Genomic DNA, 26,301 nt, shown 5'->3' on the forward strand with positions numbered 1-26,301 from the left:
GGCGCCTTTTAAGCTACTGCCTCTTTGCTGGAGCTCAAAGCAAGGGAGTCCTTAGTCTGTCAGTGAGTAAGTCTGCATGCAGGCTTTTTAAGAGGAATGCGTGTTACTCCAGAAAATCTCAACCACACTCCTTGCTGGTTTTCACAGTCAGGAGTTGTGGGGACATCTCTTGCTGGCACTGAAACCCTGGGATGGGAAGCCTGGTGTGGGGTTGGGAACTCTTGCTCCTCATGGGGGAATTCTGCAGCCAAGTTATCCCTCTTGATTTTTAACCGCCATACATGAGTGTGAAACCAGCCCGTTCCGAGTTTCTGTCTCTCCTACTAGTCTTGAGGTGGCCCACTCTGTATGTCCTTAGTTGTAAGACTTCTGTTCAGCTGAATTGCAGGTGATTCTGTGATGGTTATTCTGTAGTTTAGTTGTAATGTTGATGTGGCCATGAGAGGAGGCAAGCACAGAATTTGCCTACTCTGCCATCTTGACCAGAACTCTATGTCTCATGGACCAATTCTTTAAAAAACATAGCCTGCCAAAAATCTTATAAGAAAAAATAGATTATTTGAATATAATGTTTTTTTAATTGATCAATAATTAATAAACTTTCAAAACAGAAAATATCAGGCTGAGACAGGTTTACTGGTGAATTCTACCAAGTATTGAAGGAAGAAATTATAACAATTGTCTAGAATTTCTTTCAGAGGATAGAAACAAAGGAAGTACTTCCTAATTCATTTTTAAGGGGCTAGCATTTCCATAACATCAGAATCAAGCAAAAGCATTACAGGAAACTATGGATTAAATCTCTCATAATCATTGATGCAAATATCCTTAACAAAATATTAGCATAAGAAATACAACAATATATAAAAAGAATTTTACACCAAGATCGAGTAAGATTTATTTCAGGTAAGCAAGACTGGTTCAACTTTTAAAAGTCAATTAATGTATTCAATCGTATTAACAGGCTAAGGAAGAAAACTATATGTGTTCTATTCATACCTATGTTTTCTCTATTTAAAAAAACCCTCAGGCACCTGAGGGAAATGCATCTGGTCTCAGTTCCACTTTGCTTCAGGGATATTGTCTTGAACAAGATAAAAAAAAAAAAAGAGTTGACTGATTATGGCAAAATGTAGAACACTACTGAAGGGTTCCAGTTATGTCCTTGAATTAAAAGTCATTGATATATTTTTTCTTATGAGCATAACTTCTAAAATTTTACAGGTACATCAATAGAAATTTCAGGATTAGGGCATAGCTCAGTGAAAAGGCTATAATCCAAAGGTCAGCTGATATTTCATAATGAATTGTAAACTAATAAAGTGTTGATTAATGAACACAGACCTCACTCAGGGCAATTACAAAATATATACATATTAAGATATTCTGAAATATATGTAGTAGTATATCATATTCAGTTGAAAATCAGTCAATTTTCTTATAAATTATTATGTAATAAAGATGTTTGTAAATGAATGATACAAATTGAGTGGAAACACAGATTTCACTACTTTAGATCACTAACTCCTTGTTGAAACACAAACATAGCCCATTTAACGTTATTTTATATATTCAGAGGGTCATTTATTTGTCAAAAGGGAAGTTGAACTGCTTTAAGAATCTCATCATGTCATTTCTAATCATTTTTCTGAAAGTAGAGGATACAATCTAACATTCTACTAAATGCAAACTCATTTATGTACACTGCTACAGGATCCTAAGCCTTTAGAAATAATATGAATTTTCTTTGTAGAAGTAATACAAAATAATCCCTATTTGGGGATTCCAAAGCAAAAAGAGCAGATGGGAGTTTTTTGAAGCCATATTTCATATGTTTCTGAGAATTTACTATTGAATAAATCATATTCGTTAGCCACATTTGCTCTGATTCAAATCAAATTTAAATTTTAGTATTTTCGTTTTTAATATGTTTTTGCTAATGAACAAATAGAATTAAAATTTTCACATTAATATAAGCTTGGAAATACAGAGATTTTCAATATAAGCTGCAGATCATTTCTGAAAGAACCTTCTATTTAATATATTTAATCAAAATTTGAAAACCTCAATGTTGAAAACCCTTGACTAATATGAAAAATAATTGTCACAATAGAGGCTAGAATCAAGATGTTAGGTGTTTTTTAGAGATGTATACTAATCATGAGATTATGAGTCACAACTTGTTTACTCACTCCATTAATTTAGCCCTCACTGACAAATAGTGTCATTTTTACCAAATACTATTTGAAGAGAATTCAAGAAAAAAAATAGTGGGAGGGAGAGACTTCTATGGACACATATGACAAAGGCAAAATGGAACCTGGTCGTATACACTGTAGATAGTTTAGGGTTGTGTGCAACTATACTTCAATCTTGTCAGATTACAAAATGAGTTGACATTAAAAAAAAATCTTTCTGTACTTTTAGTTGAATCACAGAGTTAAATAATTATACCACGATGGATAAGTGAACCATCAAGATAAATAATTACTTTTTATTTTGGGAGAGATTGAGAAAATATTATATAGTAACCAATCAGGATGTGATAAGTGAAGAAATTAGCTTAAATTTTGAAAGATACAGTTTAAAGAGTAAGCATTAAATTGTTTGCATGTATATAAGGAGGCAAAAATTTTAAAAGTAGCTTTCATGTACATAAAATTGTTAAAAGCTAATGAATCAAATTCTGCATATTAAAAGATATAATTTTTTTTCTCATGCAGGTAAGATTTTGACTACTACACCAAATGCAATAAAGAATTACATACTGCATAGCACGTCATAATTAATAAAGGCTTGATGCTGCAAATTACCTTCCATGAGCACTGCATCATTCACACAACTGTTCTTACAAAAATTTAACCCAAGAATGTATATGATATTTTTCTATATTGCTCACATTTTGTTAAATACAATAAACTCCTGATAGTTTTCCTTCATTTCTTGTTCTTTCTTAGTACAGTAAATACCTGATAACCTGCCACCATTAAGAAACTAAATAAAGGGTTAACTTTCTAGCTTAATTTTACAGAATGCTTTAACTATCTAGCTATAGAATTCTAAAATAAAAACATAAAAAGTAAAATTAAGCCATGCATTTGTTACCACAGTTGCAGCCTAAATGATTACTCCAGCCAAACTATCTATCAAAGCTACCAATAACTTGAAACATGGAGCTTCATTTCCTTTTATTTCTCTACCTATGCTCTAGTGAATGTTCTACATGCCTAGCATACTGCCTGGTATATAGAAGGTGAATGAAAGGAAAAAAAAGAAATGTTGTAAACAGCCCCTAAATTATTGAGAATTATCTGTTCTTTTTCTTTAAAATTTACATTATTTTGGTTGCACATACCAAAAGACTTAATCTGGATAAGTCTGAAGCACCTAGTAAGTTTCATCAAATAAATCATTATATTATATGTGAGCTTGACATATTTAACCATATGGGCTTAATCAAGCAAGCCTTTTCTAGATACCATTACAGGAAATAATCTATAATCTCATGGATGACACCTGAAATTATTCCTTCCTCCTATTTTATGTACATATTTAACAGACACTTACGTATATTTTTCCTGTGTACCAGGCATTGTCCTAAAAATGTTACAAATAATTACTCATTTAATTTTTAATACTGCCTCAGAGGTAGGTACTATTATCATTATCATCATCATTCCTGTTTTACAGGTTAGGAAACTGAAAAAAAGTTTAAACAACTTGTCCAGGATCATGTAGCTAGCAAATGATGAATATAGGGTTAGTCTCCATATTCTGGCTCAGGTCCACGTACTTAACCACCAAGCTATGCTTCTTCTAAGTATGATTTTACTAATCTCCAATTCTCTGATGACAGAATTATATACTGTAGCCTTAACAGTTTCATTGTCATAATGTAATTTAAATTCAACAAACAACTTTTAATTAGAGTACAACTTTCATCTGGCCATGCAAGTATAAAATTCTGTCAATCTAAAAATAAAACTCCAGATGGAAGGAATTTTGCAATAGGTTCTTTAGATACTTATAATAATAAACCCACAGGCTGGAGAAAAACAGACCTGCCTTACACCAAATTTCATTCCATAAGTGAGATGTATCATTTTGAGGCTCCAGTGTATATTGTTATGTGTCAGTTGGGCACAACAACTAAAATGTCTGCTAATCAAGGTACTTGCCTGGATTGTACTGTGAAACAAGTCAGAAAAAGAAATGTCATATGACCTCACTTATATGTGGAATCTAAAAACATTGGACACATAAAAACAAAGAGGAGAAAAGTGAGTGCCAAGGGCTGATGGATTAGAGAAATGGGGAAATGTTGGTCAAAGTGTGCAAACTTTTAGTTATAATATGAAGTTCCAAAGATGTAATATATAGCATGGTGACTATAGTTAACAATACTGTGTTGTATACTTGGAAAATGCTATGAGAGTCAACCTTTAATGTTCTCACCATAACAACAACAATGTAGTAATTATGTGAAGTGAAGAATGTGTTAACTAACCTCATTGTGGTAAATATTTCCCAATATATATGTGTAACAAATAGTCATATTGTACACCTTAAACTTACACAGTGTTATATGTCAATTATATCTCAATAAGGCTGAAAAAATATATATTTGCCTGAGACTTTTGGAACACCTGACTGTTCTTCTAAGCTTCAGATAAATGGCATTTTTTCTCAGTCCAATATTTCTGATCCATCCAAACTTTCTCAATGTGTGCTATAGGCTGTGGAGAGAACTACATAATAGCTTTTACTAATGGCAGAAACTCCCTTTTGTCAGAGAGGATTACTGTCAGTACCAGGGAAAATAGAACTCTGAGCTCATTTGCTAGCATTTATTTAATATTCTACTCTAATATGTTCAAAACTGTAGCAGTACACAGTGTCATAGGAAGATATAAATACTCACTGAATCCTTTTTGTACCTACAAAATAAACCAAACGGAAAACAAAAACCCAGTTTGTTTATTGTTGCTCAAACTTTCCCAAGATTCTGATATTATAAGTTATTTAACATTTCAGCTGACTTTGGGGACTTTTGGAGATTTCTCTGATGAAGAATGTTTCAGTGGCAGCCAAAGTGTATTCTGGGCATGCTTGTCAATCCAAATAAAAGTAGCAAATAGATTTTTTTGTCGCTAAAATGAATTTTCGCTGGACCTTAAAACTTCCTTTTTATTATAGACTTGACAATCCAGAAAGAACAAATAATTTTTTTTTCTCCAAGACCACAAAAACTCAAAGTAAATATGGAAAATTCCTTGTTAATCCAAACCCGTTTGTCCCAGTATCATCCGAGAAGATTTACCACAAGTAATCAACGGTACCTTTCCAAGTTCAGCTTTATGAGCTGTTTAAACAAGAGTGTAAAGTCAAAGGGATGACATGCAAAATTCAAAACAGCTGCTGTCTCCTTGTGGTACATTATACAACTAGTCTTAAGCAAATAATCTAATCATTCAGATCCTTAAATTCTAAGAAACCGTACAAATGACCCCTGGTATTATTCTCATTACACTGTTATTATGTTGCTTTTCATTATTGTTATAATTCTATGGTGATGTAATGGTGTTATAACAGAGGAGCTGGGTCGCTTTGTGTATGGCATTCAGACTCATGCATTTAAATAATTCTATAATTTCTCTCGCTATACTACTTATGCCAATCATCACATTCATATTCTATGTCTGATCTTTCATGTTATCAGTTGGATTCAAATCTTCAAAAGCTTACATTATTATTCCCTATAATTGCCGACTATGTATTATAAAAAACTTCTTGGTGATTAAGTACATGTGAACGCAATCTTATAAACGAGGCACCATTTGTTTCATTTTTTGTATTCACCTCTTTTCTCAATTTGCTTTCAAAAATATTCTGAGTGTTACAAAACCTATTATCTCATCCTTAAATAATTCAATAAAACCAATTTGGCTAAATAATAATGACCCTAATTTTTCCAGGCACACAAAATTTACGTAAGGCTGGCAACGCACTTTTAACTCATAAAAACCATCATGAAAGGAATGTAATTTTGCTTTCTGCAGCTTCTTGTCTCTCCTTGGAGAAACTATAAGCCCATAAAAAATCACAATATATGATTGCCATGCCTAGATTATTCACTCTCAAGCCTAAAGAGCAGAAGAGATTTCCTCAACCAAATCAATAGATAAAATTTAAACAACTTCAAGGCAGGAAACAATAAGTCACTTACAACAGAGTTAATGCTTATATAGAACATGCACAGTGGCTGATAATTTAAATAGGACCATGAGCTAAGACTACTATGTAGTAAAAAGCAGGCCATATTTTCAACAATTTTATAAGTTCAGCATCATATAAAGTTAGTCTTAGCATGTCTCATAACTATTCCATGGAATAGAAGGATAGCTTTTGAATTACATGGACACATTGCATATTCTATGTGGGAATAGATCTGAAAGATCAAGAGGAGTGAGAGAAGAATGCTTTTCGTGGTCCTTGGCCTTTCATATTTCATTGTTAGAGGTGAATCAGGAAAAGATAATCTTTCAATGAAATGTTACTGGTACAAAAATAAGCATTTAGTTGGCTCTAGGATTAGACCTTCATGCCCAGTTGTCTCCTACAAACATTTACTCAAATCTTGCCACAATGTTGCATAAATTGAAAGGACTCTGTCACTATCATTCATTGAAATGAGATGGATTCTATAAAAGTCTGTTTGAGAAAATTCTGCATTCTATTGCAGTACTCATACAAAGAAAATTCTCATTTTCCTCTCTATAAGTTGTTTATTTTTATCTGATTGATCTTTATTAAATTCTAAAAGTTCTATGTTTTAGAAAAGAAACAGAGTCTATTTAGAAGTCAGCTTCAGAACAGTCATTTCATTAACAATGTGAGGGCTTTTAAGAGCCTTATCTTTTTTTTTTCAATTATAGTATTAAAAATTAGAACTTTAATCCTTCAAAACACCTGTAGGTTACATTTGAAATCAGTCTTTTTCAATACTCCAAGTGTGTTTTTATTTTCTCAAATCAAAATAAGATTTCGCTTTCCTGAATCTTAGTAGACACAATATATAGAAAGCATGGTGGAGAGTGGGGAAATTCAATGGGTACAAGAAAATAATAGGGCCAAGTGAAACTGAATTCACAGAAAGAGAATATTTGCTCCGTTTATATGGTTTTGTTAACATCCCAATTTTTGTATTCATCAGAAAAAAGTATAAATGTCTCCTGTGCATTTTCTCAAGTCTACAAAATTTACAATTTTATAAAAAACAAATTCAGAGACTATCTAATATGGCCTTTATTTGTATAATCGACAACTTCTATATGCAATGTGCCATGCCAGATGCTAAGGATATAATGGAAAGCAAAGTAGATCTGTCCCTGGATTAATGGAGCTATAGCTACATATTTAGCTTTTAATTCTCCAATCTATCTTTCATTTTTATAGAAGAGGAGGATTACCACTAAATATTATCTTCAAATGATAAAATACATTAATAAAAATAACAATTTCAGGGACCAGCTCTCATAATATTGATACATGAGTGTCTAGACAAGTCTAGATTTTTAAAGATTTTGATATATTTTTCAAAAAAAATGAATAAGGAAGTTAGTAGAAATTAAAACAATATGCTGGATGTTCTTGTCTGGTATGGAAATTCTATATTAACTAAGCCAGATGTTAAAAATAAGTTTTTTAAATAACTGAAGAGTACAGTACTAAGATAGCCTTTCACTCTAGGTCACTCATTTGACTGTTTTCCAGTTCTAATAAGAGACATTTTTACCTTGCAGCAGGAATTGTATTTGCAGAATTAAAATATCTCATTAACTCATAACATCATCGATAATAATTACTCATTTGTCTCAAGCAGACCAACAGTCAAATAGGCAATAGCAGTGTCGGCGTTTGTAAAAATAAAAACAAAATAATACTTTAAAACCTAAATTCAGTAACATTATGAGAATATGCAACTATAAATTATCATGAATTTAATAATCTGTATTTATGTTCATTCTTTTATTTAAATTTTTGCTCTGACATTTCTCGAAGGGAATAATCTTGATATCAACTTTAGGGGCTATAATTTAATCTTGAATATTCTACTTTTATTTGGGATTTAATACAGTATGTCTACATTGTATTTAAGCTATTGTCATATTAATTTAGAAATTGTATAAGATCTAATAGTTCTATTTTATCTCTCTTGCTAAACCTTTTTTTTAATATTCTTAATGTAATAGTCTCTCATTGTAGTAAGTATAAATTTAATTGCAGTTTTAAAATAAACAAGTAGCCTTCTAACTTTTAAATAATATACAAACTGAGGTGAATTGAAATTTGAGGAGCCCTCCAAATCTTTTCATCAATCTAAAAGGCCTTCAAGGTCAGTTTCGGCAATTAAAGAAATACTTATACTACCTCAGTCTTTTTCTGTCTAAAATAAACCTCCAACTATTACATTTTCTGGCAATAGAACATGGAAACTTAAATCCATACATATAACATAAAAATTTCACTTATATCGTCAATTTGGTCATTTGATTCAGATTTTTCTAGCGTTGGTTGCTTTTATTTCCATTTACTGAATTAAGTTAGTAAATATTTAATGGTACTTACCTCTTTTCATTTATAGTTGAAAGAGTTACCATTATTTCATAACAACCATGGTTAGAAGAACACTTCTTTTTATAAACAAATTGTTCTTAGGCATTTAGAATCAGAATCAGCTTTAGTTATTGAAAAGAAGAACCTAAAATTTAGAGTATGTCCAAGTAATAAGCCAGACATAGTCTCTGAATCTGTGAAAATAACTTCCAATAAACTACAGAAAAACTCCTGTTTGTTTGTTTGTTTGTTTGTTTGTTTTGTTTTGTTTATGCCTACAGTACCCGGTCTTCCTAGGTAGTCTCTTATCCAAGTACTAACCAGGCCAGACCCTGCTTAGCTTCCGAGATCAGACGAAATTGAACATGTTCAGGGTGGTATGGCCATAGCCATTCTTAATATTTGCACCAAAATGGGCTTTTTTTCCCCTCACAGACAATCCATCACATACTGAAACCAAATTTATTTCATAGAAATAAATCATTGATAAGAAAAATAGCAAAAACCTTTCCCTAGAGTGGGAGAACTAATTTTCAACAATTTTCTGCTGATCGGAACCTCGAATTCTGAATTTATAAAAGATTTTGTATAGTTTCCAGTGTTATTTCTGGAAATAAAATAGAAAACCTACATCTCTCCCTTAAACATAAGACAATACTTTGTGAACCCATTAAGAGGTATGATCCATGTCCAATATACAACCAACCCTAGACTTCAATCTTGTAAGTTATTAAATGTAGCAAAGAGCTCCTATCATCTGGATTGAATTCTTTTGAATGATATAAGTGTAATCATATAAGTGTAACACAAAAGAAATGATATAGATAAAATCTATTTTAAAAAAAGAAAATACATCAGCACTCTATAGGGTCTAAATTGAATTTAATTTATTTTGATTAAATGTTTTTCTGGTTTCTTATTTGCATATTTCTTATTTTTTATTTGTTTCTATCCTATTTTGTAAATAAAGGCAAATGAAAATATTCAAAGTGCATAAATACATTGGGGAGATGCTGAGGAATGAGGATTAGACTGAGAATGCTAGTTCTACAAGCCAGCATTCTGGTAAGCATAATGAATTGAAATATTTAACCATGATAAGAAATGATTCTATCTCAGTTTGAAAGAGAAACCTGGAGGCAAACAGAGAAATAAAGTCACAATTTCTTTTAATTTTGCAAATAAGCATATAGAAAAGGAGAAATTATATATTTTTAAATTAAGTTTATTGGGATAACATTGGTAATACAATTATATAATGTTCAGGTGTACATTATAATTTAACCTCTGTATATTCTATTGTGTGTTTACCACCCAAAGTCCAGTTTCCTTCAGTTACCTTATATTTGATATCCTTTACCCACTTAACCCTCCCCCTACCTCCCTATATTTGACCCTCTTTACCCTGTCTACCTCTTCTCTCCTTCCCCACTCTCTACCCTCTGGTAACCACTAGTCTATGAGAAATTATATAATTATATAAATTTAGCAACGTTGTTCAAAGTTAAGAATACATTACATTACAAAGTTATCTAATGAATCTTCTACAAAAAAAAACTTTTTAAAGAAATTATAGCTTTAAAAATATTCCTTCTGACGATTAACAAAAAACAATTGTCGAGAAAAACCCTAGATGACATAGCCAAATCAACCCTCAGAAGTGGTGTAACTTGTTCATTTAAAAAAAATTATTAACATATAGTAGGCACACAATCTTATATTAGTTTCAGGTGTGCAACATAGTGATTAAACATTTATATACCTCACATATCGATCACCGCAATATGTCTAGTAACCACCTGTCACCGTGCAAAGTTATGTTATCGACTATATTCCCTGTGCTATACAATACATCGCCATGGCTCATTTATTTTATAGCTGGAATTTTGTATCTCTTATTCCCTTTCACTTTTTTCTAGTGTGACTTATTCTCATGTGGAAAAAGAAAGCAAGTCAGAGTTTAAGGAAATAACTACCAAACAAAGGAGAAAGAGGGAACACATGAAGTGGAGAAAAAACTGCTAGGTGCATGTACATGTGCACACAGACACACACACAAATGCATTCACACTCCACATACACACACAGAGTAATGCTATCCCCATCAACAGAAGTAAACTACAGCAGTAACATCAACTTTAATACTGTAATAAATATGTTTTGCTTATCTAACTTTATGCACACACCAAGGTCATATAGAAAAGAGGGAAAAATAGCTCCATATACATCATTCAATTTCATGACTAAAATATTTACTATTTTTAAATCACAGCATTATTACCTAATTGTTCTAATATATCAGTCTTGCAAACATGCGGTTTTGGTTGTACAAGCATTCCATTGTATCAAATTATTTTTTGATCTTAAACAATTCCACCACCTGCTCATCCCAGCTTTTATAATTTCCAACTTGCTCTTATACTCTTTAGGACCACTAAGCATAGTTATTTTTTGCTGTCATCCTAGCCCATTATCTGGGTCATACCATACCTTAAAACTTACCTAACCTAGTTTATCACTTCTTTTAATAATTTATTCTTCATAGTTTTCCACCAGAACTCTTTAGACTAAGTAAAGATGGTCTTTTAACCCTATACCCCTAAATATAACTTAGGTCTAGTATGACAAATTCCTTTCTTCTCTTTCAAGGGCTTCACCCAAATTGCACAAGAAAAGCTCTTCCTAGGATTCCAAAGATTGTCAAACCATTTCATTGCTATTCTTATTAATAATTTCTAAATATCTTCCCCCTTTTCGAAACATTCTCAAAAAATTCAAAGAAGGAAAGATCATTTTCCTGTATCCAGATGCAATCATCATATGGAACTCTCAAAATTAATTGTACCGTAGTCCCCCTAATCCATGGTTTCTCTTTCCATGGCAACTGAAAAATAAATGAGACATTCCATGAATAAACAATTCATAAATTTTAAATTTTGTGCTGTTCTTAGTAGTGTGATGAAATCTTATGCCATGCCGTGCCATTCTTCCTGGGATACAAATCATTCTTTGGTTCAACATATCCACACTGTATACGCTACTCATTCACTAGTCACTCAGTAGCCATCTCGATTCTCAGATCAACTCTCACAGTATTGCAGTGCTTGTATTCAAGTAATTCTTATTTTAACTCATACAGGCCAGAAAGCATAAGAGTAGTGATGCTGGTAATTTGGATATGTCCAAGAAAAGTTGTAGACTCCTTTCTTTAAGTGAAAAGGTAAAAGTTTGTAACTATCCGTGGACTCAGCCATCCACTGGGGATCTTGGAATGTATTCTCTACAGATAAGAGGGGACCACTGTACATTTTTCTACTCCCCAAAATAACTTATCTACTGTCCTTACACCTAAAATACATTTAGCACTCCCATGTATATAATGTAAATATATTTAACTATTTGTATATTTCAATGTTTTCATCCTGATATATCCTTTGGCTATTGATATACATCAGACTTGTCTTCAATTTTAAAATCCTTCAAAAACACATCATCGTAGATTGTGCAGATCATCTGCACAATTCCTACCTAGCATGGAATGATGGCAAATGCGTGCTTATTGGATGGTATTCGATATGATAAAGATGATGAACCTGATCATTATAATTATTTTCTACAACTCACTATTGTTAAGAGTATGGAATTCTTTCTGAAGGCCTCAAGTGCAATAATGGTTGGCTGATGATTTGAAAAAGTTATTTGCAATTTGTCATTTGACTCACCACGAATACAGACTGATTAGTTAGAATACTGAGCTAAGCCAAGGCAAAGGTTTTGATCCCTGTGTGGGCCAACAATCACAGACTGTCTCCTAACACCAGTCAGCTTTCTGCAAAGGCACACTGTTGAGAAAAAGAGAGGCCTAGATGGGATAACATAGACTGAGCTAAAACAAAACAAAAGAATAATTTTAAAAGAACATCAAAAGCATGACTCAAAAGGGTGATTTTCATGTTTGAGGGACAATCAATTACAGGGTGGCCTTCCTCCATAAATATCACAAAAGTTTCCAAATATGGCAATGCTATTCTCACTGTCAACTTCCTCTAGAAGAGGAAGGAAAACTATAGCCAAAGAAGGTGAATAATGGAATCAGAATATAAAACAAATCAAGGACAAAATAGTCTTTTAAAACTACCCTATCAGTTGATTCAGGGAAAAAGCAAAGAAAAAAAATCAAATCAAATCTTGGATCCACAACTTTTTCCCACCACAGAATATTTACTTGACTTGTTCCACCATGCATACTATATGTGTCAGTTCCTTTGTGTTCTGCATTAAGTCAAGAAAAAGTCTCTTAATTGTAAAGATGGCATATTCTTAAATACTAACAAACAATGAACTGTATTTACACAGTGAGAATTTTTTCCTCCAATTTTCATTGTAGTTTCTACATGCACATTATTGGCATAAATTTAAAATTTTCAGCTTTATTCTGGCCCATTGCCTCAACTCTCCCCAGGGTGTTTCCCTCATTTTGTGTTTTCCATTAAACTACGAAGCTATTTACATAGCTGTAATATCAATGGTGTAAGCCTTTAAGTATTATAAATGTTATCCTGTATGACTAACCAGTACTTGTTTCCAGTACAGCCAGCTGACATAAACAAAATGTAAGTAATTCTTCCATATGTCTAAAAATGTTTTTCTCACCAGCTAAAAGCTAAGTAGCATTCCAAAAATTATTAGATTATTTTCATAATAGTAGTTGATTTGATAAAAGAAGGTGATGCCAAAACATTCATACTACAAAAAATTTTTAATTAATTTATATGAATCACTAGCTAAGCCTCATTTCACAATAAAAATTTCTGTGCTGGAATTTGGATTTATCTTTCAAGAGGTTAACAAAACAAATAAATTCTTTTATGAGGTCTTCATTCAAAAACCTTTAACCTGTTTCTCTTTCTAGCCAAACAGAATTGTTCTGAATTTCTCAGACACAATCTATGCTTTTTCATCACTTCACTCGTGCTTGTGCAATTTCTTCTATCTGGAACATCCTTAATCCTAATCTACACCCATTCAAATCAATCACCCTTCAAGGTACCACTCAACTACTCAGCTTAAGTCTTCCCTCAGCCATTAATAATCCTGGCATTCTTGATCTATCACTTTAAAGGGACTCTTAGCACCACCTAACTGCTGGGCTGCTTTAAAAATCTATGAGATAACATGTGTTAAACCACTTACTAAATTATAAAGCAATATACAATTGTGAACTACTGCTGTAAGCACTCTAAATAGACTTGCTGGATACATGAATGAAATTATCTGCTCGTAACCATGAAATATTTCTTTAATCTCCAAGCTCTATAAGGAGATGCCATAAAGTTTACATTTATAATTTAAAATTTACTTATACTGAAAATCTGTGTGCAAGTGTACATTATACAGTATTGTATGCTTTGGTCCATGATGAATGAGGAGAAAAGAAAAGTCTAGGAGAGAAACATACATTTTATGCTGGTATAAGTAGATAAAAATTAGCTTCCATGATCAGTTCCTAAAAATTCCTACATAATATGTAATTATTTACATTTTTCTTTGGGTTTGTTTCATTATAGAATAAGTCATTTAAAAATTTTAAGGGCAGCACACAATATATTTACCTTCATTGAAATTGTTCAAAATGTTCTTGGTTAAAATATTAAAATATGATCAAAATTATTAAAATCTAAGACAGAATACATAGGCTGAAAACTATTATTAATATATGTCTTAATAAAGCAAATAAATTTAAACGCTTACAATTTTTTATGTATTTATAATTATACATAAATGTAAATGAGGAATATTACTATTATTAACTTCTAACATTAAGCAATACACTTTAGGCACATGTGAATATGATTAAGGGTTAGACAGAGGGTAAATTTTCTGTAACGCAATTATAGCATAAAAATAGGCTACTGGGAAAATGTGACAGGTTCTGTTTTTTGTTCATGTAAATGTGTTCTATTACAAAAAGAAAAATGCTTGGGCACAAATACATGTGCAGTACTTGTGATTTTATTAGACAAGGCATAAACTCCATGGAATATTTTAAGGAAGCCCTCTCTAAAGATGCTAATTTTTAATTCTGTAAGGAAAAGAAAGTGTGCATGTCTGCCTCTGTCACAAAAAATTATTAACAGTCTGCCTCCTCATTTATGCATCACAAGACAATAAAGTCATCAGTGATGTTTATTTCTGGTCAAAAGAAAAATATCTTATTCAGAGACCCAGAGCATAATAAAATATAGACACGTAGAAACTGCAGTTGAGTATTTAACTGGCATATGGCTCTGGCATCATGAGTTTACTGGCAAACCTTCCTATCATTGATTTACTAGCTGTTTTGCTTTATTCCTTAACTGTTTTTGTTCTCTCTCAGGAACTGAAGTCAATAGGAAAACTGAATAACTAGCGATGCTCATTATAGGTGAGACTGCCATTTATTGAGCACTGAAAGGTGTAAGATCTCAATCTCCAAACAATGACCCTTTGAGATACACATTATTTTCATTTTGCAGCTGAGGACACTGAGCTCACGGAGTTTAATAAATTTGCCTCAGGTCATAAGAGTTAGAAGGAATAACGCATGTTATTTCTCTGATGGCAAAATCTATTCATGCTACCTCCTGAAACTGAGTATTACCTGTATGATCTTATAACTGACTCATCTCAATCCAAGAATCGGATCACCTACAAAAGCAACTATTTAGTGATGTTACAATTCCACATGATTTTCTGAGACCCCCAACAGCTACGCTTCTGTGAAATTCCCATTCCACATTGCAAAAGCTAAACATGAGAAAGTTGCCTTTTAAACAATTATATTTAGAACTCTTTATTCCCACCTTCCTGATAAATAGATGTCTGCATTTTTTTGCTTCTATAAAAAGTAGAAATGTAATTTGCAATTTCAAGGTACTCAAAGTTGTTAAATAACAGAAAGCTTGTTGGTAAAAAAATGAATACACATAAACACACACCTTGACAGTTTTTGTTTTTCAAACTGCAATAAGAAACACACAGAAAAATATATATGTAAAATACATATGATTAAGGCACTGAAGTTACTAAAATCAGAGGTAAGTGACTTGAATCTACTCACTATTAAAGTCAATTGTCTTGAGCTATACCTCTTGTACCCTATCCAGTCAATCTCTCTAGAACTTAATTGACCACTCATTTCTTCAAATAATTACAAAGTCACATTTATTTTCATCCCTCTGTGGAATTTCATTTCAAGTACAAAAAGATAGTTTTCTGTTTTTGCAATCTTGTTAAATTCCTAAATCTGTGTCCTTCAATCTCCCACATTTTGCTTGATTTTTCTCTGTTTCCCAGTTATGACCTTCATTTTGGTCCACCTGCTTCTCAATACGGGCCAGCAAACTTGTTGTTTGACTGAAAAAACAGAAATATAAGCAGAAAGAGATTGGTAATCTTTACTTCAAAGGGGAATAGAACTAATGAGCCCATTTTCTTTCTCCCCCTCAGAAGCCTGGTAGTTTATAAAGTCAGTAATATCTTCTCATACAAAACATTTTGGTAGAGTTTCTCAGTGCATCAGGTGGGTAACTCTCCCAGACATCCTCTTACTAACAATCCCCACCCCCAGTTAGAGAAAATAGTCCAATTTCCCTCTCGTTAGAAATTCTCAACTAAAGCCAATGTAGAGTGGAACCACACATTTTCTCCAGATGAAGTCTTGTGACAAGTAAAAATCACTCTGATGACATTTTGTTTTTTATAAATTTAAGAGAAATCTTAAATGTTTTTAATATGATGCAGAAAATTAAATTCCAGTACCAAGAATAGAGGAGAGGGGAGACAGAAAATTAAATAGCAAATAAAGAACAGCTTTAAGAAAAAAATACACCAGGCCAAAATCAAAATCAAGATTATCTCCTGAGCTAAGATCAAAAATTCATGATGGCCTATTGTGTACAACTAAGATGTTATAGAACTAGAATAAAATTAAAGAGGTAAATCGTAATTCCCTTTCTCTTATCACAGGAAAAATTAAAGAAAAAAAATTTAATTAAACAAAATAAAAACAAATGTGACTGGTCTGTTTTTACTAGGGCTCTGTTCTCCAATGATGAATGTGCACCACTGAGACAATGAGGAAACTACATGACTTTGACTAGGTGTTTTTAACCGTTTTCTTTATAAATGGGGCATAAGTTGAACAAAAATAAGAAAAGGAGAAAGAAAAGATCCCAACTATGATCATCTCAATCTGCTTTAAATCTCATTTTTCTAACAACAATAATCTATTTAATAGAACAAATGACACATTGGCAATAAATCTAAACAAGAAGGACATCATCTTCTCATAAACTAACACTCGCTACTCTTGCCAAAGACTTATAGCTCATAAAACCATTCTCATTTCCTAAGCACAACTTTGACACTAAATTTTATGGTTAATATGGATGAATAGGCCCAGAAAGTGTGGCAGAACCACAGACTGTACCATCAATTAAAGATTCTCAGAAACAAGACACAACAAGGGCACCATGGTCAGAATAGTGAAAATGTTCTTCAGGGTAAAAAGGGTAAATTAGGGCATTCATTAGGAAAGCAAAAGATGAGAAAAATAAGCGAAACCAAGATCTGCATCCCAGTTTTAAACACATTTAGTTTGTAATTTGAGACAACAAATTTCAAATTGACATGGGGAATTAATCTAATACCAAGAGACTGATATCAAGTTAATGGCAAGAAATCCATCAAGCAAAAAACCAAATTATCGAAAAAGTGTCACTGGAAGATTATTTTTCTAATTCTCAGACATGATAGGATGAAACTGATTTAATTTCCCATGTTTTTTTTGTGGAGGCTTGTGTAATTCTCACTGTATCTATGGAGTACAAGACTATTAGAAAAGCAAGTAGTTCCAACTAAGAACAGCTGCTATTTTCTAATTAAAATTCACAAGACCAAAATATTAATTTATTAGGCAACAATGTTTAATTTAAACAGCCAGAACAACATTTTCTAGCAAAGCATTATTTTTATAAGGCAGTTTTCATGATTATATGGCATAAATAATTTAATGTGACAAAACAGTTTATTGTCTGCTGTTAATATGCAAACAACTTCATTCCATATTGAGAAATAGCTATTTAATATAAATCTAAGTGTAAAGGATTGTTCCTTAGTAAAAACTGAACTTCAATAATAACTTCTAAAATATTTCATTTAATAAAATATTGCTGTCTTAGACAGTGGAAAGATTATCTTTTGCTACCAGAGAAGCAAGTTAATAAAGTGACAATAACAAAGTGATATATCTGTCAAAGTTTATAGATAAAGATGTCGAGCTATAGGTTATCAGCCTACAACATTGACACTGTTCATATATCATAGCTCCCCAACACACCCTGTCAGCACTGTTTATTTTCAGTCAGGGGTTAAATAATGAGCACGTAGTAAGAATGCCTTTGGGGAACCACTTTGTCTTACATACTGTTCACTTGTTTACTTCAGAGCAAGTTTCAGTTGCTTTTGTTTAGTCTTTTGTTTAGACAGATGACATTTATCAATTTGAAACAAACTTTAGGTCAACTAAATGAAAAATATCAGTTTTATTCCTTTTCCCATATTTGCTATATTACTCTTTGTATATCAATTATGAAGTGCCACTCTGCCCAGGTTTACTCCAAGTGCTTCAGTCATCATTGGTTGCTTAATTATGAATAGTCTTTTAAATAGTCACCTCACACCTCATGTTACCTAAGAAGGATAATAGCAAATGTAATGGTCTATAAAAATAACTAAAAATTTTTCAGCTTTGTATGAGTAACTTGACAAACCATCAGCAAGGAAAAGTGATGGTTAGTTCTCTCTATTCAATAGATAATTAGTCAATATTCCTTTACTTTTGCTAATCTCAAAAATCAAACTATTCCCCTGGAGTATCCTGGAAGAATAAAAGAAGGTAATCTCTTGAAGGACCTGTAGTAAAGACTAACCATACTTCTATTTAATTTAATATCACTTTCTGTCCTGGTCCAACCATTTCTTTTACTCAATTCATATTTATTTGATGATTCATTTATTTGCTTTAGATATTTATAAATAATATGCACAATATTGGATCTAGGGTATCAAAACAATTTTCTTGCCACCTGTCCTCTAGAACTTTACAGTGTAGTTAAAGAAAAAAAAACATATTTGGTGTATGTGACTAATAGTAATTCAAGGGCTTCCTTATATCCAGATCCTCACAGGAATAGCTACAAAGTGCACATCCCAGAAGAGCTTTTCCCAGATAGTTTCTTTCTATTCCACTTCAATTTGACTCTTACTTCTCAAATCCCAAGATATTCACACAAATGCAGGTGTTTTACTTATGAAGTTAGTATAATTTCTAATTGAAGTTCCTATCACAATCCTAGTTAAATGATCCAATATGATACTTTTGTATAAGAACAACATTTATATGAGAATAACAATTTTAGAGAATCAACAGTGTTATTTACTTTACCTATATTGCTTTTTCTTTCTAACTTTAAGGTAGGGAGAGGAATCCTTTCATATTTTCACACAGCACTTGAATTATACCAGTAGCATAACATTTAACATATTATAAAAAGTTATCTACAACTTCCCACTTTCTTCCAGCTACCTGAACCCAATATCCACAACACACTGAATTACTTGAAAGTAGAGAGCAAGTTAACATTCATTTTTGTATCCTTTATGTCCAACACGATTTCTGGCATATAGTAGATGCTTGTTAAATTTTGTCATACATCTGTCACTCATCTGGTTATAGTGCACTCAAATGTTATCACAGGCTAGACTTTAGTTTTATTTGGTGCAATTGAGAATCCATCACTATTTAATTGTATGTAGTACCAATAGTATAATTTTGTTTTGAACCTGAGGCACTGTGACTTTGACTAGCACTCCAGCTGTGCAGTGCAGTAAAAGGGGTACTGTACTTTCAGTCAAATGACATGTCAGTTACTAATTATAGAACCCACAGTTTTGTTTCCTTAGCTGAAAAGGGGGGGAAAATAATATCTATTATTGCCCTCTTCCCATGGATGTCCTGAAAAAAGAAATGGATTGAGAGTATCAGAAAGCTTTGTAAAATAGAAAATGCAAGTCAAAGAAGCATCATTTTCAATTGCTCAACCAATTTTTCTGAAGAACTATTTAATTCTGCTGTAAAATCTTCATTCATCTTTGAGAATGAATATTCTGCCTGATTTCTTTCATATGTAATACCCATTACTTAAAACTTTGGGCTTCAAAACCCTAGAAAAAATTGCCTCAACTGACTTATCAAAACTTGTTCCCTTTCTTTCTCTGCATCTTTGGGTATGGTGTATCCCAATTTAGAAGCTCTTCCAAATCCATCAGCAATTGAATATATCTCAAGATTTTACAAAGCTCAATGCCATTCTCTTATCCATGAAGTCACAAAATATTCTAGGCCACAGTGATCTTTCCCTCCTCAACACTTTTATCTGTATGATCATGTCAAGTTCATAATCACAATCAATTGAAATTTAAAGATTTTGTATTATAATAATAAAAAGTTACCTTTTGCTCAATTATAGCTATTAATGCATTATATCTTCTCACAACAAAGCAATAAAGTAGGGAATATTATTATATTTTTCTATAAATAAGAAAAGAGAGCCTCGACAAGATTACATAAGGCAAAAGGTCACATGGCAAGTGGCAGAGTTAGGAATATAAATCCAGATCTATCATGTTCATTCAATTTTGCTATGTTGTTTTCCCAACTGAATTTTCAAACTTCCAAACTTTATTCCCCACTCCTATTGATTCTCAGTACTGTTGATTAATTAATGAATGAATGCACTGTTTTATTTGCTTATCATATTATTGCATTAACTAAAACTTTTCAAGTTAAATCACATTAGTTCAAATTTCTTTGTTTAAATTGTTTTACTCTAGGTGGCCAGAAAAGAAGAAAATAAATTAATCCAGTCTGACACATCCTAAAGTTTGTGTTTCATGAGTTGATTAACATGCATTTTTCACCTCTACATGTTCCTTTTAGGTCTTTAAAATTCTTCAGATAAGAAGTGTTCACTTAAAAAATCTAGAGTATATAATGTTAATAAGTTTTTATTTTAATTTGGATCAGATACATATGCTATTCTCTGCAGAAAGTAAAATAGGGATGTAGATCTGTTTCTAATGTTAGAACAAAAGTGAAAATCTGAAATATATTTTTCCTAGCATTAACTCAAAGTTTTTATAAGGGTTAGTCATTCTCTTGTATATTCTGGAAATACTTTAGCATTTCTAAACTAACATGAATTATACCTATGTCTTAAGTCATGTCAATATAAACTGAAACCATGCCAGTTTCATTAGCAACACCCCTAACGTACTTCTTAATTAAATTTACAATACTGTCAATACCATATTTTAGGTTTAGTGTTATTTTTAAAATTGAGAGTCTTATGAACACCTTTTCTTCCTATAATTCTATTATTTCCCTCATTATAAAAATGTGACGTGTTCTTTGGATAAAGTAGTTTCTTTCTATTTAAGATGAAACAATAAACTCTATATATAACATATCTCTTATTACTTAAACTTGTTACAGACCTATATTGCCCTCAGTAATAGAAAACATTTATATATTTATTTTTAATTGCTTGAATAATTTATGGCAAAACTATTATTCTTTACTAACTGTGACTTGTCCTATCCTCATAGGTTGTTAAAATAGTGTTAAATATAATTTTTTTTTTAGTATTTTCATTACATCATTTAGTGCATTGGATGAAAAAACTGCTTTTTTTCAGGATTCCTTGTAGGCTTATATTACTTCATTCTGTCATAATGGAATTACATTTTCTCATTTTGTGCAATCTATACTGCGAATATACTTTTTTTTTTTTAAAGAAACCTTGTTTCTCTGAAGAATAAACCAGGAATGTTACAATTCATCATTTAAAAAAGTGACTATTTTTGAAGTTTTGCTTCCTATACAAAGAACGTCCTGTACACTGACTTTTCCCTTTTCTCCAGGAATTTACAAATACAGTAAGGCAAATACATACAAAACAAGGAGATCTGTGCATTCCCACACTCTCATTCAATCTTACTTATAGGACTTGCAGTCTAGTTGAGTGAATTAGACCTACGTAGACCACAGTTAAAGGAGTTATTAAATGGTTAAAATATGAGTCTACTCTGATGTTGTTTATTTGCTTTCCCACACCCATCATACTACTGGGCTAGAAGTGAAGTAGGTTTCTTCCTCGCTTCTCATTATTGCTTTCAGATCGTTTTTACTCTCTTTGGATCTCATGCTATCAAAATATATCATCAAATGGCCCTCCTTTTTAAAGTCATCCACTAATTTACAGGTCATTCTTTCTAACTCTGAAAATTTTAGCCACCTGGATTACTCTCTGACTCTATAAGTAATCCTGTTATAATCCATGGTTTGAATATCCTAGTAGAAAAGATCCTTCCACAGCATAATTATGTTAAAACTTAAGTAACATCATGTCACTCCTTTCAAAACGCTCTAATGGCTTCTCATTTACTTAAAATTAAAAACAGGTATACATATTCTGGCCCCTTGTTACCTCTTTCATCTAATCTTCTACAACTGTTTCCCTCATTCACTCCATTCCACACTGGCTTTCTTGTTGGTCTTTGAAGTTAGTCAAAGCTCCTATCTCAGGACCTATGTGCTTACTGTTCTCTGTGCCTAAAAGATTCTTCCTTTGGTTAGCCACATGACTGATTCCTTATGTCCTTCAGGTCTTGCCTTAAAATTCACTTCAGTAAGGGCTTCCCTTAACACCTTGTCCAAAATTTCAATTCACCCCTTTCTTCAAATTTCAAATCCCACTTTTCACCTTTATTTTTCTCTTTAGCACTTATTACTATATGATGTAGTATACATTTTACTAATTTATCTTGTCTGTTGTCTATCTCAACCCACTAGAACATAAATTATTTGTGAGCAGGATTTTTTTTTCTTTCTGTTTTCTTTATAACCATATGTCGAGTACCTAGAACACTACCTGATACATGTGGGAACTCAATAATTTTTTTTTAATGAAAGAAAGAATAAATATGAGACACGTACAACAAAAAGTGTAAGAAGAGTTCGAAGAAGAGGGAATATTTCCTGGTGTTCCCTTCTCTACAACAAAGGGTGCATGGAGGAGGTGACTTATAATCTCAGATGGAGGAGGCAGAAAAAAAAGATAATTATAATAAAAGGCACTTTTCTTTTATAATTCAAGAACCGAATTTAACTATTTTTAAATATCACTCAAGTTGCTTAAATAAAAAGTTCAATAATAAGATGTTTTCTAGTCTATAATATTTTTATATATTTATATTTATAAAATTACATCTAGTTTCAGCCCTTATCTCTTATCTATTCTGAGGAAATCAACCAGATATTGATAGATATTTATAGAATAATAGTATTTCCCTAGTTTATCTCTTTCTGCTACCTTTTGGCCAACTAAATGTCATTGCTTGTTGATGCATGCTCATGAATGGTGCAATAAATATTGATATTTTCTCATGCAATTTTTCCCTATTTATGCAACAGCCAGGTAACTTCACTCTTTTACTTCTTTGAAGCAACTGTCAACTTCATGTAAAAAATGTACATATGCCTAATAGCTAATCTAATCACTTCAAAGAAATTATCCCAAATGTCAAAAATAAATTGATTAATTATGTACACCTTAACTAAGGTTACTGAACACTTGGAAAAGCTCTGATTTTATAAGATTTGAGTGAAATTACTTAGAAGGCAATAGTGTAATATATTTAAAAATATGTCTTCCAAGTGGGGCTTCAACTAGTCCTTTGATGCTATATGTTAGAGCTGGTCATTATAAACCAGAGAGTATGCTCAAGTAACTTTTAAATTAAGATTCATTTATTATAGTGCCCCATTTAGACATGTAGACCAAAGGCAAAGTAAGCCCCTAAGATGAGCACTTGAAGTCCCTGTCAAATTCAATGGCAGTTGCACTGACATCTATAGTAAAAGAAGGCCAATCCAACTAAGGATCATGCCCATGTTTAATAAATTACAAATATAAAACACTTTCCTAAGCACAGAGCAGTTTATTGAACTACTCAGTCAAAGTAAACTCTCTGCAAAAGACATGAAAGAACATCTCATACTGAAGTTCTTAAGAAATATACTCTAACTACAAAACAGTCCAGACATCCCTGGGCTGTATTTTCTGAACTTAATTCTGAACACTTACCTACATGATATTTTATATCTTAACATATTAAGGGAAGCCACAAGAGACGTATATTTTTAAAAATTGATAGATGTCAGTTATTTCCATTTTTAACAACTCCATTATTTTTTATAAGATCTTTTGATACATCTGTTTCTTCAAAGGTTTTGCATTAAAAGCAAAAATATTCTTTCATATCTTATAAACAAAAGACCTTTCCCTATCACTTTAATAACTTGAAAATATCTAATTTTTCAAAAAAATACTCTTTAATTAGGCATGCTTTCTTATAATTAAACTTGACTAGAATCAATTAAATATATTTTAATTATTCAAATTACTTAACACTTAATTTTAAATGATGCTTTCTTCATAAAACAAAATTGATGTCTTTAGAAAATATTACAAGCATTACTACTGAATATAAATGAGAGAACACATTAATTCTGAGTCACTATCACATCTCTATATGTTGAGAAAAAGTGACTAAGTCACAGTCCTACCCTCAAGGAACTTACAATGTAAATATATATGCAATTTTAGGACTGGGCAGTATGTGAGAAGTGCAAAAAAAATAGTGGCTAAACTAAAATGCTAAAAGAGTTTATAGGAGGAAGGTGGTCATCTTTCTTGTGTTATCAGGAAAGGCTTCATGGAAAAGGCAATAGATGTACTGGAGGTTTAATTTCAAAAGGAAAAAACCCAAGAAGGAATGGACTGTCATAGCAATAAAAATAATAATAGCAACGAGGATTCATTAAGTGTTAACTATATGTCTAACACTGGGATAAGTGTTTTACATATACTTAAACCCATTTAATCCTTACTACCTCCTAATCAGGTAGATACGTACTTTCTCCATTTTACAGATAAAGAAAATGAGGTTAAATGATCACAAAGCTAGTAAGTTTACTCAGAATAAAGTATATTTCCAGCTGCTTATAGGCATCATTAAGTCAATAAAAATAGATTCTCATTATCTGGTTACTCAAAATTAAGCTTCCTTCCTAACTTCCCCATTTCTGTCTCCATTCCTTCAGTCCACCTGATTCGTAGAAATTATCTTTGACTCTTTTTTCATAATCCACATCAAATAATTTACCAATTTATGTGAATTCTCCTTTTTCAGTCTCTCTTAAATTCATTTCTTCCTCTTCATTCTCATAGATAATCACCCAAATCCTTATGGTCTTTGTTTAGCTTGGTATCAAAACCTTTCACCAATCTATATATTTCTTTAACAAACATTTATTGTGTCTCCAAAAACATGTTGAGCAATTGGAAATATAAAAATGAATAAAACATGCTTCCTGCACCCAAAGATTCTAATTGATAGGCATATATAGAAGACTAAGCAGATTTAGCAGGATTAAGGACAGAAGTATGAGGAGAAGGGAAACAGAAGCGTGTTCCAAGTAGAGAGGACAGCATTTATGAAAGTAAGAGAGAAAATTGAATATTCAAGGGCACCAAAGTAATTAAATTGGTAGTAAAGAAGAAAGTATTTTGAGATGAGATTTAAAAGGTGTGCCTATGTGAGATCATATAGGGTAGCATTTCTCATTTTCCCATCTCAGCACTATTGGTGTCTTAGGCTGGGGAATCCTTTGTATTTGGGTAGTTTCCTTGTGCATTATAGGATTTTAGCGCATTTCTGGTTTTTACCCACTAGATGTCAACAGCACTACCACCCCATCCTCCAATATCGACAACTGAAAATGTCTCTAAATATTGCCAAATGGACCATAGGAGCAAAATTACCTCCTGTTGAGAACCACTGATATAAGGCTTTGAAAGTCATATTAAGGTATTTAGACTTCATCTTAAAATCAAGGGGAGTAGTGGTGTGTAGCAGTATGGAGGAGAAACTAATTCTCAAGAGTAGTCACGAATTCAAGTCTAGAAGAATAAAAGGTGACTATTCAATATCTAAGTGTTGTTCTTACTAATCCCCAATGCTATTGCTTCAGTGTAGGTGGAACAAAGTTCTATAATGTTCCCATCACATGCCATAATTATTTATCTTTGTGCCTTTGTTCATGTGGGCTATCAAGACTTAGAGTAACACTTTTCTGACAATTCAAATTTCTCAATTCACTTAAAGTCTGAGTTGGAATATTCTTACCTTCTGATTATCCTCTATGAGACTGTTTCAGACTTTTCCTCTTATCATAAATAGCTTTAATTCTTATGCTTGTGATCTACACTTTCTTAAGTTAGTGTTTTGGGTTTATTTATTTATTTTTTGGTTAATTCATGCTTGTAGTTAGTATCTCGGTTAACTAAATTATAAACTCCTAGAGACAGTCTTTCTACATCATATATATTCATGATCACCGAGTAAAATCTTGAGCCAAGAGCAGATGTCATTTTAATTTAATTAAGAATTGTGTTCTATTGTGCGATGCAATCACCATCTAGATGAAGATTAGAATCAAAATTAACTTATTTTCGTATA

At 32.0% G+C, this 26,301-nt stretch overlaps 1 protein-coding gene and 1 pseudogene across 1 annotated transcript in view; both read right to left on the minus strand.

The window, feature by feature from the left end:
* The window catches only part of DACH2 (dachshund family transcription factor 2), a 683,066-nt gene that overhangs the window by 445,509 nt on the left and 211,256 nt on the right, over positions 1 to 26,301 (minus strand). The gene's annotated exons all lie outside the window — the stretch shown is intronic.
* Positions 8,889 to 9,007, minus strand: LOC120608393 (uncharacterized; annotated as a pseudogene).

This window comes from Pteropus medius, unplaced genomic scaffold (assembly GCF_902729225.1).
Source record: "Pteropus medius unplaced genomic scaffold, Ma_sr-lr_union100, whole genome shotgun sequence".
In the NCBI taxonomy this organism is placed as follows: domain Eukaryota; kingdom Metazoa; phylum Chordata; class Mammalia; order Chiroptera; family Pteropodidae; genus Pteropus; species Pteropus medius.